Below are 17,228 nucleotides of genomic sequence, written 5' to 3'. Positions count from 1 at the left end.
TTTGAAGTATGCATAAGTGGAGCCTCATGAAGTGAACACATTTGTAGCTAAATAAATCAACCCTGTCAGGCACCTGGCCTCTTTCCGGTCGTTGCTTCACAACAATATATTTTACGTGCAAGTGGAAAGACTGAGAGGCCGTGGTTCTGAACAGGCTAGGGAAGGTTCTGTGCTTGTGGACTCAAGGGAGGAGTGTGGATTGAAGTTAGGGGTAGTGTGTTTGCCCTGGGGAACTGTTGAGGTTGGGGGATGTGTAGGGTTCTGATATAGGACGGCATAAATTTGCTTGGATTTGTGTGATTGCAGGAGCTATTTAGAGGAGGCCTTAGGGGCATAGGTGGGCGTGGCGGACAGGAGTGGAGGCGGGGCCTAAGACATGGAGAAGGCGGAGCCAGGGGATACAGGGCGGGGCATCGGCGCTCGGAGGGGAGGGGCTTGCGCGCGCGCGCTCGCCGCCGGCGCGCCCCCTCTCGGCCGCCATGTTGGCTGGCGTGTGGGTGTCAAACGCTGCACGGGCTCGGGTCGCTCCCGCCTCTCCAGCGTTGCCGGCGGCTGCAGCCTTGCACACGCGCGGGCCGGGAACGGAGGTGAGCCGAGACTCGCGGGACTTGGGAGGGGGTTAGCTCTGGAACCGGGTGGGGCGGGGCGCGGACCTTCCTTCCCTCCAGTGCGTGGACGCCCCTGGAGCACCGGCTTCCCCGTCGCCGGCCGGGGCGTGCACTGTGCGGCCAGCCGGACCCCACCCGGCTGGACTGCTCAACCAGGCTCCGCCCCACCTGAGCCCGCTCTGGGCTGGGAGGACATCTGCCTCCCGGCTTGGGCGCCTGTCCTTGCCTCACACCTCAGCTATGGAGCCTTCAGTTTGGAGCAACCCCGCCCCTCCCCAGAGTGTGCTCTTCCCCCGGCTCTCCCCTCGCCCGCATCGGAGCCGGCCGGCCTCCTTCAGGGAGGGGTCCCCTATCCCAAGTCCTCGCCCCGGAGACTGGGTTCCCCTACCCGGCCCCCACTCTACAGCACAGCGGGGACGGGGGCGGCGGAGCCAGGCTCCAGCTGCCTTTTGTTCCGCGTGGGATGGCAAAGACCCGGTGGCCCTGTTGGGCGAGTCCGGGTGGGCGAACCGCGCGTGGGGCCGGCCTCTTCCGGGAGACCCTCGTTCTGCTGTGTGCCGGCTCTCTTCGCAGCGCGAGCCGAGCGCGTTGGGAGAGTCAGGCCATTCCTGGAGGAGTCCCGGCCAACAGGTTTTTGTTTGCAACCTGAAGTTGGCCCGGTGGCTTTGCAGGGGGTCCGGCAGCGGGAGCTCCCTAGAAACCCCAGCGCGGCCGGTGTAAGTCTGTTCCTCAGTCTCCGGCCTCAGTCCCTCCCCTCGGCCTCTTCACTTTCATACTGCCTTGGGGCGCATTTGAAGTCTGTTTTGAGAAAGGATGGGATTTAGCCATTCTTGTGATTTTTGACAAGGAGAACTGAGGCCCAAAGGTGCGTTAGTTTGACCAAGGTCATCCAGCGATAGGGTGTCAGTGTCACAGCTGAAAGCCCCATCTCCAGGACAGTCCACAGCACTTAAAGGTTTCTTTAAAGGTAGCATAAGGATTTCTCCAAATTGCTTGCCTGTTATTTTTAACATTCACACAAGAAAATGGTCAGGGAAAGATGAGAAGGACGTGTGAATTCTTTTGCACACCCAAGAAAATACCCTGTGGAAGAAGGGATCGAAATGATTGAATAAGGTGAATTTCTATGATTGACGTCCACGTTATTACATAATATAATGAAGATTTAGCGGGAACTTTGAGGTCTTGTAACTCTAGATAGACAGTGATAACGGTAGATACTGGATCCACCCAGCAGTGATAGGCTGTGCGTTGGTAATTAAGCTTTCCATCTGTATTTCGTTGGTAATGAAGCTCTCATTTGTATTTAAATGAACATGGGAGAAACTGCAGTTTGCTTCTGAAGGGTGTTTGTGACTGATGATTGTGTTGGGGAAGCACCTGTAAGTCTCATCTTTATTTGCATGTTTGCTTTTGTTATATTCTGTGACAGGCTCATACTAGTTTAGTCTGGCCTTTAACGCACAGAGATCCACCTGCTTCTGTCTCCTGGGTGGAGGGATTAAAGGTGTGGGCTACCACACTCACGCAGCTTTTATGTCTTTAAAGTTTGTTTCCCCAGTTTTAAAGTTAGGCTAATTATCTGTAACTGTCTGACTGGGCTCTTGTTTTGTAAACATTAGTTGCAAAGTAATGTACGGCATGGGGCTGCTGGATCAGGACCAACTTTGAGTAATTTTGTGGGGTTTTGAATTCTGAGCCCTGAGATGGAAGGATTGGAGGGCTCTGTTGAGATCTCTCTTCCCTGAAGGGTATGTGGTTACCAAGAAATGTGAAACTTAAAAAAAAAAAAATTGTGTGTGTGTGGTGCACCTGTGAGTGGTGGTGCCCCTTGAGTGCAGAAGAGGGGGTTGGATCCCCTGGAGCTGGAGTTACATTTGATTGTGAGCTGTATGTAGCTTTGGTTCTTTGAAAGAACTGTGAGTGCTCTTAACCATTGAGCATTCTCTCCAGCCCATATATTTGAAGCTTCAAAGTGACTATACCTGGCTGGCATGGTGTTTATAGTCTTGAAAAATGGCCCATCATTGTAGAAACTCTCTGTTGAAATATGGCCGTCTCTTACGTAATCTTTCATAATGAGTGGATTTCCCAAGAGTGGAGACTGATAAGAGTCCTGTGAAAGTAGCTGAAAAGTTTTGGAGAATCTGATTTATTTTAATGACTTTTTTTTTTTCTTTCTGGAAATTAAAAGAACATTGTTTTTAATTTCACTAGTAGTGGTAACTTTCATTTCTTTGTGGACTAAAGCATGGGAAGAATGAATTTCATTCAATTGCACACTGGTTGTAGAGCTTCCTGTCTTGTTGATAGGATGTGATTGACTGGCATGAGACCCTGAGTGCTGAATTCGGAGGATTTTTTTCCCCAAAGGGACTCACTGTGTTATCCAGGTTGGCCTGGAATTTGATTCTCCTGCCTTACTCCCGCCTGGGCTGGGCTACCATGCATGGCCCTTGCTCTGCTGGTCCTTGAACTTAAGTGTATTTGGGTTTAAGCAATTTCTCTCAAGCCTTGGCCAGCTACCAATGTTTAGGCCCTTCCTCTACTCTCCCTGCCTCCTCACCATACACAGTCTGTTAGAGTACTCTGGGCATTTTGAGACTGACATCTTTGAGACCAATGGTTGCCTTGTCTACTTTTTGAAGGGCCCAGTTCAGTCTGTGGCAAAATAGTATTCAGTAAAGGTCTGTAATAAGTAGTCCTTTGGCCAGGACAAAGTTTTTATGATTCTGTACCACAGGCTCCACTGTGTACCCTTGCTCTGGTATAAACCACTACTGTTGGCCCAGCTGTATCATGAAATGACTGTCCAGCTGATTTCTTTCTTTCTTTTTTTCCCCTGCAGTGTTGGGAATTGAACTTAAGGCCTTACACATGCTTGGCAAAGTACTCTGCCATTGAGTTAAATTCCCAGCCCTTCAGCTGATTGAGTTTTTGAAAACTGACAAACTTTCTGATAAGTCATTCAGTGGTTATGTAGCTTTGGCTGGCCTGGAATGCTTTGGCTTTGTGCTGGGTTTAAAGGCATTTGCCACCATGACAAGCTTTCTTAGTTTAAAAAGAGATTTATATGATTGTTTATTATTTTATTATTTGTGTGTGTGTTTTTATGTGCATGTAGGTGCAGTGCTCTTAGAGGCCAGAGGGGCTGTGGGATAATCTGGAGCTGGAGTTAGGGGCACCTAGGAGCTTCTGGACATGGGTACTGAGAACTGATCTTGAATGCTATGAAAGAGCACACATGCGTGCGCGCTCGTGCTCGCTCGCTCTCTGTCTCTCTGTCTCTCTCTTTCATTTTTCAAGACAGGGTTATCTCTGTAGCTTTGGAGCCTGTTCTGGGATTTGTAGACCAGACTGGCCTTAAAGTCACAGAGATCTGCCTGCCTCTGCCTCTTAAGTATTGAGATTAAAGGTATATGCCACCATGCCTGACCTTTTCTTTCTTAGTTTGTTTATAGTGCCTAAAAATAGAAACTTAGAAAAGCAAGTATAGAGAAACAAATGTCTGCAGTAAGGTGTGTATTTAGCCAATTTATCTAGACGTATGTTTGACCATACCTGTTTTTAGTCTGATCATTGAGAAAGTTCAGGTCCTAAAATCGTGAGCTCTTTGAGCAGTCTTTAAAAACAGAACCTCTTTGATCAGTGGAAACACTGAGACCTGCTAAGTTAAGCCACAGGACTCAGGTAGTTGGTCTTCACACTGGTATGTGAGTCCCAGTCCTGGGTTCTGTTTACTCTAGCTACCCTAGTGTAAAAAGTCCCATAGAGGAGGTTACCTTGCTGATTCCTTGAAAGGCTGGGAATTGTGAATGAATTAAAGTTCCTGGCTTTCTTTCTCCAAACCTTTGGATCTGTGGAAGTACTGTGATTCAAATGTCAGTATTCGAATGAGCTACTTTATTTGATAGGTATTTTATTTAGGTTTGATTAAAAACAAAAAGACCAAAACCAAACAAACAAAACCCAAAGTATGCTTCCTTGAGCCAGGTCTGTATTTCCCTAGAGTGCATTGGATTCTTCTGGTGACTTTCCCAGCTCTTTTGGGTCCTGGATTGGGCTTTGTTCCTGGGTTCAGAAAGGCCTTTTCCTGGTTTCCCTTCCTCTGGATCCTAGTCCAGGCAGTGCATTTAAGGGTGTTCTAGGGAAAGAAACGGGTAACTCAAGCTCTCTCGGTTCAAAGCAGTACAACAAGGAGTTGGTCCTTAGGGGCTCTAGCTCTTGGTCATGTAACTCAGCTGACAAATGGAATTGAGAGAAACAAGCTCTTCCTGAGGGATGGCTGGCCATCTAGGGCTAATGCATGATGTGAATTTAAAAGCATTTATAATTAATCACTTTTGAATGCAAGCCGCATCCTTCCTCTGCTCTCACTCTTCTTAGGTAATGTCATTGTCACATCACTCTCATAGTGGCTGAGAGAACCTAATGGCATAGTTTGGCTGCCACATCCTCGTGGCAGACTGCTTTGGAGTTGGGCATGGGATCTAGTGGGCTTCCTGACTTGGTTGGGTGGGGGCTGTCCACCATTGAGCTTTGAATTTGCTCTGCTCCTAAAGTGAGACCATGGAAAAGACACTCATCGACTCTCTAATTTGCTGTGTATCAGGATTCCCTAGAGGGTTGGTTTCAGCTGGTTGCCAGGCTCCACCCCAGTGTTTCCAATTCAGTAGATAAAGCCTGACAGCACTTTTTTTGTGTGTGTGTATTTTTTTCTTTTTTTTTGATAGGGTCTTGTGTAGCCTGGGATGACTTAAATTTGAAGTGTAGTTAAGGATGACTTTGAAATTATGATTTTCTTTCCTCTGCTTTCTAAAATTCTGGGATTATAGGCATGTGCCATCATGCTCCATTTTATGTGGTGCTGGGAATTGAACCCAGCAGGGCTTTGAGTATGCTAGACAAAACACTGAACTATATCATACACAACCGTGAGAAGTGTACATTCCAGTTTTTTAAAAGTACATTTATTTTAGGGCTGGAGGGATAGCTCAGCCATTAAAGGCTAGGCTCACAACCAAAAGTATATTTATTTTATTAGTTTTCTTTTGCTTTTTGAGACAGGGTCTCACCATGTAGTCCTGGCTGACTTGGAACTTGCTGGGTAGACTAGGTTGGCTTCTTAACTTGGAGATCTGTCTCTGCCTCCTGAGTGAGTCTCCATGCCCAGCTATTACTATTTTCTTAAAAGCAAGTCAAGTCTGTGGCTGGGTGGTGGTGGTGCGCACTTATTGTCCCAGCACTGGGGAGTCAGAGGCAGGCGGATCTTTGTGAGTTCGAGGCCAGCTTGGTCTTAAAAAAAAAATGTGTATAATCTTATATTTATATATACACAATTTATATAAATTCATTTGCATCTCTCTCTGTGTGTATGTGTGTGTGTGTGTGCTGTGTGGGTTATCACAGTAGCCAGAAGAGAGCATTGAATCCCATGGAGCTGGAGTGATAGGTGGTTGTGAGCTACCAGACGTGGGTGCTGGAATCCAAACTCAGATCCTTTGGGAGAGCATCAAATGGTTCCCTTAACTGCCAAGCCATCTCTGCAGCACCTGTCGGTCCATCCGTCCGCCCACCTATTCACTTGTTTATGTGCATACACCATAGTGTGTGTGCATGAGAGAAGGGAGAGGGAGAAAGAGGGAGGGGGAGGGGGGACAACTATTGGGAGTCCGTTCTTTTCTCCCATGTGGGTTCTGGGACTACAACTCAGGTTGTCAGGCTTGGTGGTAAGTGCCTTTATCTCCTGAGTCATCTATCTATCAGCTCACAGATTATACATTTTTAACCAGTGTCTGTATATTACTGATGCTGCCAGTTTGGGGACTAATCTTTTGGAGCCCTGGCCTGAGGGCTGAAAGGGAAGGCATGTGAGGTGTCTTGCACCCTATGGCCGTGCAGAGGAAACTCAAAATGTTTCTAAATACTGCTCTTGAAGATGGTAGTGTGGTATTTGGAAAGGAACTTGGGTTCTCTGAGCACTGTTCTTTGTTTTTTCCTGATCATGATTTGGATTATGGTCCCAGGCATTTTTCTTATGTGAGTTAGTTGATCATTTTCTTTAAACAGGCAGTTATGTGAGATGGCAGTGGCCTTCAGAATGGCAGTAAATCGTAGATATTGTTGGAAAAGCAGGTTCATCATCCCTACATGGCTGGCATGATGCTGTTTAGACCTTTTAGGAATGCAGCTTGGAGAGGTTGTTGTTGGTCTATCTGGGTGGAACCCCTCAGTCCTGGTGTTAATTAATGAAAGTCACTCAATTCAGATTGATTTAATATTCTTTGGTGTTTAGAGTTGGAGAGAAAAAAATAATTTTTCCTCCTATTACCATTTCTCTTGCATTTTGAGTAAAAAACAAAACCCAAGACTCAGAAGGGTTTGTTAACCTGTACCTGTCCTCTGAATGAGTGGCATTTTGTTGTGTGTGTGGAGTGTGTGTTGTCTATGATGTGTGTGTGGGGTGACTGGTATGTATAGGGTGGTGGTGTGGTCCATGCATGTGATGTGCTGGTGGGAGTGCATATAGAGGCCAGAGCAGGACTTTTCTGGTGTCTCTTTGTTATTCTACACCTTGTCTTGAGAAAGGATCTGTACTCACTGTGTTCAGCTTTTTACATGGGCTCTGGATTTGAGTTTTCATGCTAGTAGAACATGTTCTTGTCCACTGAGCAATGGCTCCAGCTGATACTTTAAAGCCACTCGTGTGGAACTCAGCCATATTGTTTTCCCTCTCTCACTCTGAGGTGTGTTGTGTGTTTAATGAATTTGCTGTTTCCTCATAGCAATCCTAAGAGTGGCATTTCACCTATTAAGTGCTCTCAGTCTGGAAGAGGGAGCTTGGCTATGTGCTTGAGTTTAGTCTGACACTGGTCTGATTTTGAAATTTTATGAAGTCATTTTTATGGAAGTAGTTTACTTCATTACACCACTCAGGAAAAACGAAACAAAACAAAACTATACTACCTTTTGAGTAGCAACCAAGAGGTGCAGAGGTATGAACATTTGAAAGTTTGTAACAGTAGGCAGGATATTTGAAGTCTGGGATCAGATTGATGGGTGTAAGTGAAGGTTTTTTTGTTTTTTTGTTTTTTGCTGACACACTTAGTCTGACCAAAAGGGCAAACTTAATATTTGTGAGAAAGTTAGAAGCCAGCAGTGTGTGAACTGTGATTTTTGATTTTTGTCAGGAGGCTAAGAACATAGAATATGGGGCTGGAGAGATGGTTCAGTGGTTAAGAGCAATGGCTGCTCTTCCAGAGGCCCTGGGTTCAATTCTCAGCACCTACATGGCAGCTCACATAACTGTCTGTAGCTACAGTTCCAGGGGATCCGACATCCTACACACATCCTCAAAACTTGCAGGCAAAACACCAATGCACATAAAATAAAAATAAATAAATTACTAAAAAAAGACTATATAGAATAAAAAAATCTAGAAGAGTCAGAGAGAAGGTAGGTGGGCCTGAAGGACAAGGAACATTATAAAGCAAACGGGAATGCATTTCCCATGGGGGCAGTAGGATTGGATTCCTGAAGTGGGCTTGGGTGTGGTGCCCTGTGTCTGCCTCTTGGTTGTGTGCTCTGTTGCTGGGGAGGACGCTTTGTAGCTAAAGAGTTTGGATTTGATGCCCCAGGAGTTCTTATTCCTGGTACACCTACAAGTATTAAGTCTGGAAAGCTTTTTATTTTATTTATTTATTTATTTATTTATTTATTTATTTATTTTTGGTTTTTCAAGACAGGGTTTCTCTGTATTGCTTTGGAGCCTATCCTGGCACTTGCTCTGGAGACCAGGCTGGCCTCAAACTCACAGAGATCTACCTGCTTCTGCCTCCCTAGTGCTGGGATTAAAGGTGTGTGCCACCAATGCCTAGCTATTTATTTTTTTCATGTATCTGATGGGGCTTCTTCCCAGACTAATCAGGGAGGGACCAGTGATTTTTATAAGTGCTCCAACAATTCTAATTGTATGGATAGAGAGCTGAGCCCTGTGCTCAGGTGAGCCCCTGGTAGTATCAGGGTCTGGAAAATTCCAGAAATGGCAGCTAGAGAGAAAGAGGAAGCCTGTGTGTTAAAGGTGGTGTGAGTAGTGAGCCCTGAGCTTTCTTAGTCACTGGGAATGGGCTACAGAAGAATGGTGGGGCAGATGGAGAAAGGAAGATGGTCTCCAAGCCACCTTGGAGAAGTGGGTAGTTTAGCAAAGGGTAAAGAAAGTGAGTGCAGGGGGAGGGAGAGGTTGTGATCCTGTTGGGTAATCCCTTCCACCTGAGCCCCAGGCCTGGAGCAGGCAGAGCCAGTTCTTATCTCTCCATCAAGGGTTCCTTCTCATGCTCCAGATTGTTTTAATGATTTTGACAGGCAATATTTGCAAAATTTATTTATTTATTTTATATGACTGTTTTGCCTGCTTCTTGGTGTACCTTGTGCTTGCCTGGTGCCACTGGAGGCCAGAAGAGGGTGTCAGATCTCTTGGAGCTGTAGTTAGAGTTGTTAGCTGTTAATGTGGGTTGTGGGATTGAACCTGAGTCTCCTGGAAGAGCAGCCAGTTCTTTTTTCTTTTTTTCTTCTTTTTTTTTTTTTTTTGGTTTTTCGAGACAGGGTTTCTTTGTGGCTTTGGAGCCTATCTTGGCACTCGCTCTGGAGACCAGGCTGGCCTCGAACTCATAGAGATCCGCCTGCCTCTGCTTCCCCAGTGCTGGGATTAAAGGCATGTGCTACCAACGCCCGGCGCAGCCAGTTCTCTTAACCATTGAGCCATCTCTCTAGCCCCCAAATTTTATTTATATATATATATATATATATATATATATATAAAATGTTTGTTTTTTTGTGTTCTTTGTTTTTTGAGATAGGGTTTCTCTGTGGCTTGGAGGCTGTCCTGGAACTAGCTCTTGTAGACCAGGCTGGTCTCGAACTCACAGAGATCCGCCTGCCTCCTGAGTGTTGGGATTAAAGGCATGAGCCACCACTGCCCGGCCCAAATTATATATTTTTATAAGTCTGTTCTAGATAGTTGTACTAAAGAGTCTGTAACTTTGATATTTAATGTTACTAATAAAATAACAAGTAACGTTTTTAACCTAATGTATTTAACGAATTTCATATCATTTATGGTGTTCTGAACAAAAAGATACTTCAATTTATGCCCCTATTTGATGCTTATTACACACATGTACTATGTTTCCTGGTCTAGGATACCTGCCTGAGTGATTGATTGAAATTCAAGTCCCTGCCTACATTACATATCTTTGGGTCTTTAGATGCTGGTTCCTGACAGAGTGAGAAATGTTGGCCCTGGGTATATCAGCAGGTAGAAAAGTTTTGGTGGAATTTGAGAGTCAGACAAAGCATTAGAGGAAACCATCTGGAAGTTGAATCTTGAAGTATGGAGTTATGGGGATAGAGGAGAAGGGCAGAGCCAGTAGTGCCGTGCTGTGCTCTGCTGTGCAGAGGGCTGGGGACCTGGTGTCCAGTTGAGTGGAGGAAGAAGGCCTGGCAAAAACTGGATACCATTGGACTGGTACGATTTTCAGTCTTTTGGTGTGGTGAGTGGGCAGTGCTGTAGGTCTCTACCCCCTTCCTTACCTGAATAGCCCTTTCTGTTGAAAGCACGGAGCTTGCATTTATGACCATGTGAAAATAAGGAGCTTTCTGGTAAGCTTGAGACAAGTGTCTTTGGAAAGATACTGCCTCTGACTGGGTTCAGGGTATCGGGGAGGGATGATTCTGGCCTGCAGTTCTTGGTATGGACAAGAGGAAAGCTATTGGGGAGGATTGAACCATGGTTCGAGCTGGCTCTATGTATGGTGTTTCTTTTGGTTGGTACCTCAGTTTGCTGGCTGTTTGGGGGTTCAGGCCACAGTGTTGATGGTCCTGATGTGAACTGGGGCAGCCAAGTAGGAGAACCCACTTCCTTACCTTGACCAGCTTTTAGACCTTCCATGTTTCTTTGCTCATGGCCTGATTTCAGGCAGCTGTGGTCATTCAGACCATTTCACAGTATCAGAGTGACACTGCCTCACTTGCTTCTCACCTCCACTCTCAAGGACCCACTGGGTGATTCAGTGTCTCTCTATCTAGAGTAATCTAGTATTTAACAGGATCTTGGACTAGGCTGTGGATGGCTTTGGGATTAGGCCTTTGGGAGGCCATTAATTGTTCACTATAGTTGCCAACATCAAAATCAGATCCTGTGCAGCTTTCCACACTTGCAGCTTCATGGACAAATCAGAACACTCAGCAGTTGGAGACTACATTGTTGCTTGGCAACACTGGGTCAGAGCCAGTGTGGGCGCCATCTCTAGATGGGGTTTGTGAGTACCAGTTCTCTATAGGCCCCAGCTCTCTCATGGTGCCCACTCATTTTCTTTCTCTGCTTGTTCTCCCATTCTGGGAACACAAGGACTTATTAGGTCCAGTTATGACGGTGTTCTCTGTTTGGGTGGTTGAGCTTGCCAATACCTCGTTTTAGCTCTTCTCTTCACCTCCTGCACTTGACCTCATTTCTGTCCCTAGACTCTTGTTCTGAAGTTTCTCCTCTTTCTACCTGGCACCTACTGTTCCACATCCTCCTGACCCAAAGCCCTGTGTTCTGTACTGTCACTGATGCTATTTTAGGTGGTATTGTTTGTGCTATGACTCTTGGTTTCCCATCCCCTCCTTTTTTGGCACCCAACTGTAGTCTGTAGTATATTCTGGTATCTTCCTCTGGTTATGGTGCTTGGAGTTCATGAAAAGCGAGTCCTTATAAGGTACTTCTGGAGCCACTTCTACCAGAAGTCAAAGTTATACAACAAGCCTGTGGTTGGGCATCTTGGTGCCAAGCACTCTTCTAGATACTGGGAATGTGATAGGAAACTAGTAGACTGCCTTCCTTGTAAGACTAGTTCTAAAGAGAAAGGAAGAGAACCAAGAGAATGGGCAATGACATTATCAGGGTGCTAGTGTGTGTGGGGGTGGAGTCTGCTTCCTTCAGTCCCCAGGCTGGAGGCCCATCTGCTTATATTGTTTTGAAAGGCTGTTTCTGGAGCTCTCGTTAAAGGCATTTCCGGCAAAGATCCCCTTGTGTCCAGACATTGCCTGGACCTAGCTGATAACTGAAATTTCAACAGGCCTCTAGAGGGTTTAAGCTAGCCACTTCCTTGTATTTGTGCTTGGCAATCTGAATTGGGACTCTGATTTTCTTCTGAAGAGCCTCATGTAGAGGGACAAGCATTAAGTAACTCTGAACTCTTGGCTTGGGGTGGGGACATTTGGCAAGAGTCCTTGGCATTTGACATCTTGATGCTTTTATCCATTTAGATAATCCAGAAACTTGGTTATAAATCTGGTTTCATTATAGAGGATTCAGTAAATGAAAACATCATAATTTTTTAAATTTATTTTTTACATTCCAATCCTAGTCCCCCCTCCCTTCTTTCCTCTCACTCCCCCTCCCCCCCTCCCATCTGCTCCACGGAGAGGGTAAGGCCTCCCCTAGGAAGTCTACTGAGTCTGTCCCATCATCTCATTGAGGCTGGACCAAGGCACTTCTCCACCCCCACACCCCTGTGTCTAGGCTGGGCAAGGTATCTCTCCCTATAGAACGGGCTTTAGAGTTAGATCTTGGACCCACTGCCAGTGGCCTCATTTATTGTCCCAGCCGCACCATTGTCACCTATATTAAGGGAGTCTAGTTCCGTCTTGTGCTGGGAAAATAGCATAATTTAGTGAAACTCATCAGTCAGCTTCAACATTTTTTTTTTTTTAAAGATTTCTGCTTTCATGTATATCTTTGCACCAGGAGAGGGCACCAGATCACATAATGGATGGTTGTGAGCCACCATGTGGTTGCTGGGAATTGAACTCAGGACCTCTGGAAGAGCAGTTGGTGCTCTTAACCCTTGAGCCATCTCTCCAGCCCCCAGCTTCAACATTTTAAATCTAGATTTAAAGCAAATCCTAAACTTTATTGATAATAGCTTAGCTGTATATTTTTAATGGATTTGGATTTTCTGCAAACTTATTAGGTAAAGACTGACCATTCTTTTTATTTGAAGCAGGGTCTATTCTGTAACCCAGGCTTGCCTGTGACTCAGTGATTATCCAAACACTCAGTTTGAACTGGGTTTATAAGTATGAACAACCGTACCCAGTTTCCACTATGGGCCTGTTTAAAATTCTTAATTCCCCTCTCCCAGGGTGTCTCTGTGTAGCTCTGGCTGTCCTGGAACTTGCTGTGAAGACCAGGTAGGTCTTGAACTCAGAGATCCACCTGCCTCTGCTTCCCTAGTGCTGCGCCATCAATGCTGGGCCGTGAATTCTTACTTTTTTTGTTTGTTTTTCAAGACAGGGTTTCTCCAGCTGATAGCTCTGGCTATCCTGGCACTCACTTTGTAGACCAGGCTGGCCTCAAACTCCCAGAAATCCGCCTGCCTCTGCCTCCTGAGTGCTGGGATTAAAGGTGTGCACCACCAACGCCTGCTGATTTTTTGCTTATTCATTCATTCATTCATTTTTTTTTTTCTCTATGTGGTCCTGGCTGTCCTAGAACTTAATATGTAGATCATATTGGCCTCAAATTCATAGAGACTCACCTTTCTTGGTGTCTGTAGTCCTGATTAAAGATTAAAGGCATATGTTCAAGCCAGTTCCATTTATTTATTTGTTACTATTATTTTAGATTTCATTTTATTGTTTTTTTGTGTATGGGTATTTTGCTTGCATATATGTTTGTGCATCACCTGTGTGCAGTGCCCTTGTAAGCCAGAAGAGGGTGTCAGATCTTGGACTACAGTCTCAGACAATTGTGAGCTGGCCAAACCTGGCTTCTCTGGAATTAAAACTAGTGCTCTTAGCCATAAAACCATCACTCCAGCCACATTTTTTTTTTTAATTTTTTAAAAATTTTGTGACAGTATTACTATAGTAGCTCTGGCTGGCCTGGAACTCACAGAAATTCATTGGCCTGCCTCTGCTCCTTGGCAAATGTCTCCAATCCCAGCACTCAGGAAACAGGCAGGCAGAGCTCTTGAGAGTTCAGGGCCCGCCTGGTCTACATAGTGATTTCTAGGTCTACAGAACCTAGGAAAGCCAGGGCTCTGTAGAGAGACCCTATTTCAAAATAATCATAAATAAATAAAATTAAAGTAAAAAAGGTTCTATGCCACCATGCCTAGTTAATGTTGGATTTTTTGTTTTCTTTCCTTCCTTCCTTCCTTCCCTCCCTCCCTCCCTCCCTCCCTCCCTTCCTTCCTTTCTTTTTTGAGACAGGTTTTATTTGTGTAGCCCTGGCATTGCTGGTGCTTACTCCTTAGACCAGGCTAGCCTCAAACTTAGAGATCTGTGCTGTGATGAAAGGTGTGTGCCACCATGCCTGGCAGATTTTTGTATGCTCCATGTTCAAAGCTGACTTTTTCCAGTTGTGAAATAATGATTATCTCTATACAAAAATGTTGATTTGGGTTGAATTGGCTATCACTTCTGTTAAGGTAAAACATTAATAAGAGTATTGCTATTTTAATTTTGTTACTGCAAAGTATTTATAAAATTTACCATTGTAACCATGTTAGACTGGGGATAGAGGCTTGCAGTCACTCTGCCTAATCACCGAGTTTTTTTCTAACTCTAGTTTGCCTGATTCAGACATTCCCTGTGCCTAGCATCTTATATCATGTGGCCTTTTGGTTGGCCTGTTTCCAGGTTTTTTTGTGTTGTCGCATGGATCAGCGCTTTATTGCTATTATTATTGAGTAATATCTGTATGGATAGATGACAACTTGTTTACCTTCCTGTTGATAGTTATTTGAAGGGTTAATTTTGGCTATTGTAAATAGTTGGTATTTTAATTTAACTACATGTTGCTTAATTTGAAATGTGGTGATAGGATGCATAGATCAAGAAGAAGGTGTCACATATGAGAGGGTAGGGAGTGGTTTGTTTCTGTTTGTTTCAACAAACACAATTAGGAGGAACTTGTGTCTGAAGTGTAGTGTGCATAAAAATGCATGGCAGTGCATGGGGGCACAGGCTTCTTTGTTAGCTGAGGATTGCTGAACATATTGCTTCTCTGGTAGAAAGCCTCTCTCCCCTTCCCTGGCTCAGGCCACAGCTGTGGGTCAGGGTGAGTGAGGACTTTCTCAGCACTGGGGTGGAAGACATGCTCAGCTGCCTGAGACTTTGCTCTGCTCTTGCATTTTAAGGGGACAGACTTGTGTTTTCATGAGATCCAGTGATGGTAAGGCTTGCATACCTGGGTACCAAGGCAGTGCCTTTATTTATATATCCCACAAAGTTTTAGGTTTGTGTTTCCCTGGTCTGTATACTGGGTCCCAGAGATAGGTCAAGTCTGTCTTTGTCAGCTCCATGTGTGCTAAGTGGGTATGATGCTGGTGGGTCAGCATGCTGGGTGGGCACTTCTCTCTCACAGGAGTTATTGGGCAGCAATGTGCTGTAGTGGGAGACAGAAGCCCCAGGCTCTGTCTCTGGGGACTCAGTTCCATTCATAAAGTTGGGGAGCACATCAGACCATGTGTCTATTTTTGGAGGGTTCAAAGGCTCATTTATCTCAGGCCTCAGGATAAGGAAAATTGCCAATGAATCTGATTGATTTTTTTTCACTTGTACACAGTGTGAGCTTGACCTAAGGCTTCTAGGAAGCCCAGTTCAGAGTCATTTGGCCTTTGATTTCTAATCTTGCTTTTTGGTAAAGTCTGTGTTTCCCCTCCATTTTTGTTAGCCAGGTTTTCCCTTCTATAGTATTCTTTAACCTTGTGGTCAGTGCTTTTGTTTAATTTAGTCAGAGACACTGGCCTGGGGAGATTGTTTTTTGTAAGTGCTAATGCTCATCCTCAACTTCTGCTTTATATATATTTTACTTTTTGGCTTTTTGTTTTGTTTTGTTTTGTTTTGTTTCGAGACAGGGTTTCTCTGTGGCTTTGGAAGCTGTCCTGGAACTAGCTCTTGTCGACTAGGCTGGTCTCGAACTCACAGTGATCCACCTGCCTCTACCTCCCGAGTGCTGGGATTAAAGGCGTGTACCACAACAAGGTAGCATCTTGTAGTCCAGGTTGGCTTTGAACTTGCAGCTGAGACTGGCCTGGCACTCTTAATTCTCTTCCTTCTGCCTTCCAAGTGCTGGGATTATAAACTAGTGCCACCATGCCTTGCTGTGTTTATTTTGAGACAGGAACTCATTATGTAGCTGCCCTGATTTCGTTTATGTTGAACTTGAATTTGTTGCAATTCTCCTGCCTCAGATTCCTGAGTGTTAAGATTAGACTGGAGCCACTGCCCAGCTCCCATATCCTGTTTTGATGGTACTGAGGTGGGGCCTAAGCAGCAGTGTTTGCAGAGCCCCCTGAGACACATACATCCAGGTTGAGAGCTGTTCCTTGCTCCAGCAAGGCCTATTGCTGCTTCTCAGGGATAGGGAGAAACAAATTAAGAGTGGTGTTTGGAGGATAGCCAGACCAAGGACTGAGTTGAGAAGCTGGGAAAAGAGGACCCTAATTTCCCGCCTGTGGCTCCAGTGGGGCAGCTCTAAGAGTTGTCTGTTTGACAGCATAGGCGGCTCAACTCCTTCTTAGTGGTTGGGTACATGTCATTTCTGAGATCCTTGGTCCTTGCCCAAGTGGTAGCATGCTTTTGTTTCAAGACCTTCCTGCTTATTCAGGACCCATGAGTTGTACTTGGAGCCAAATTTATGCTTAGTAGAGAATAGCTAATGTATAAAGGACATTTAAAACATGGTGGCACACAGTCTGTAACCCTGTACATGTAATCTTAGCAGAATGAGACAGGAGGATCAGTTAAAGGTCATTTTCATACTCTTTTTTTTTTTTTTTTTTTTTTTAGGCTAGTCTGCATCTTTTTTTTTTTTTTAATTTTTTTTGCTGGGTGGTGGTTGCGCACACCTTTACCTTTAGTCCCAGCACTTGGGAGGCAGAGACAGACCGATCTCTGTGCGTTCGGGGCCAGTCTAGTCTACAGAGTGAGTTCCAGGACAGCCAGAGCTACATAGAGAAACCCTGTCTCAAAATAAAAAAAACAAAAAAACAAAGATTTATTTTTACTTCGTATGTGTGGATGTTTTGTCTGCATGTTTGGCTGCACCGATTGCATGTGTGTCTGGTGCCAGAGGAGGCCAGAAGAGGGTGTTGGATCCTCAGGAACTGGAGGTAAGGACAGTTTTGAGCTGCCATGGATGCTGGGGCCCTTTGTAAGAGTAGCCAGTAGTAAGAGTAGTTCTTTTTAAAGATTTTTATTTATTTATACAACATTATGCTTCCATGTATATCTGCACACCAGAAGAGGACACCAAATCTCATAATGGATGGTTGTGAGCCACCATGTGGTTGCTGGGAATTGAACTCAGGACCCTTGGAAGAACAGTTGGTGCTCTTAACCTCTGAGCTATCTCTCCAGCCCCCGAAGCCAGTTTTCTTAACTGCAGAGCCATCTCTCTGGATTAAAAGCATGTGCCACCACACCCAACTGCATATCAATTTTAAGACCTGTCTAAGTCACAGGAGACTATCACATCTCAAAAAACAACAAAACAAAACAAAAAAACAAAAAAATAAAACAGAACCTTTAAAACAGAACAAGAACAAAAAATACTTTTTAAAAACTCATGAT

The 17,228-nt window shown here is 45.0% G+C and overlaps 1 protein-coding gene across 5 annotated transcripts in view; it reads left to right on the top strand.

The window, feature by feature from the left end:
* The first annotated feature begins 452 nt into the window (after positions 1-452).
* Epn2 (epsin 2) overlaps positions 453-17,228 on the top strand; it is a 70,183-nt gene continuing 53,407 nt past the window's right edge. For 4 of the 5 annotated variants that reach the window (XM_035447701.1, XM_027427241.2, XM_035447699.1 and 1 more), the window contains exon 1: positions 453-587. The gene's annotated coding sequence lies outside the window, so the exon portion shown is untranslated. The remainder of the gene's footprint in view (positions 588-17,228) is intronic. The other variant, XM_035447700.1, reaches the window with a different exon arrangement.

This window comes from Cricetulus griseus, chromosome 7 (genome assembly GCF_003668045.3).
Source record: "Cricetulus griseus strain 17A/GY chromosome 7, alternate assembly CriGri-PICRH-1.0, whole genome shotgun sequence".
NCBI lineage: Eukaryota > Metazoa > Chordata > Mammalia > Rodentia > Cricetidae > Cricetulus > Cricetulus griseus.
Note: the sequence above shows the minus strand (reverse complement) of the source record. Positions and strands in the feature narration are given on the sequence as shown.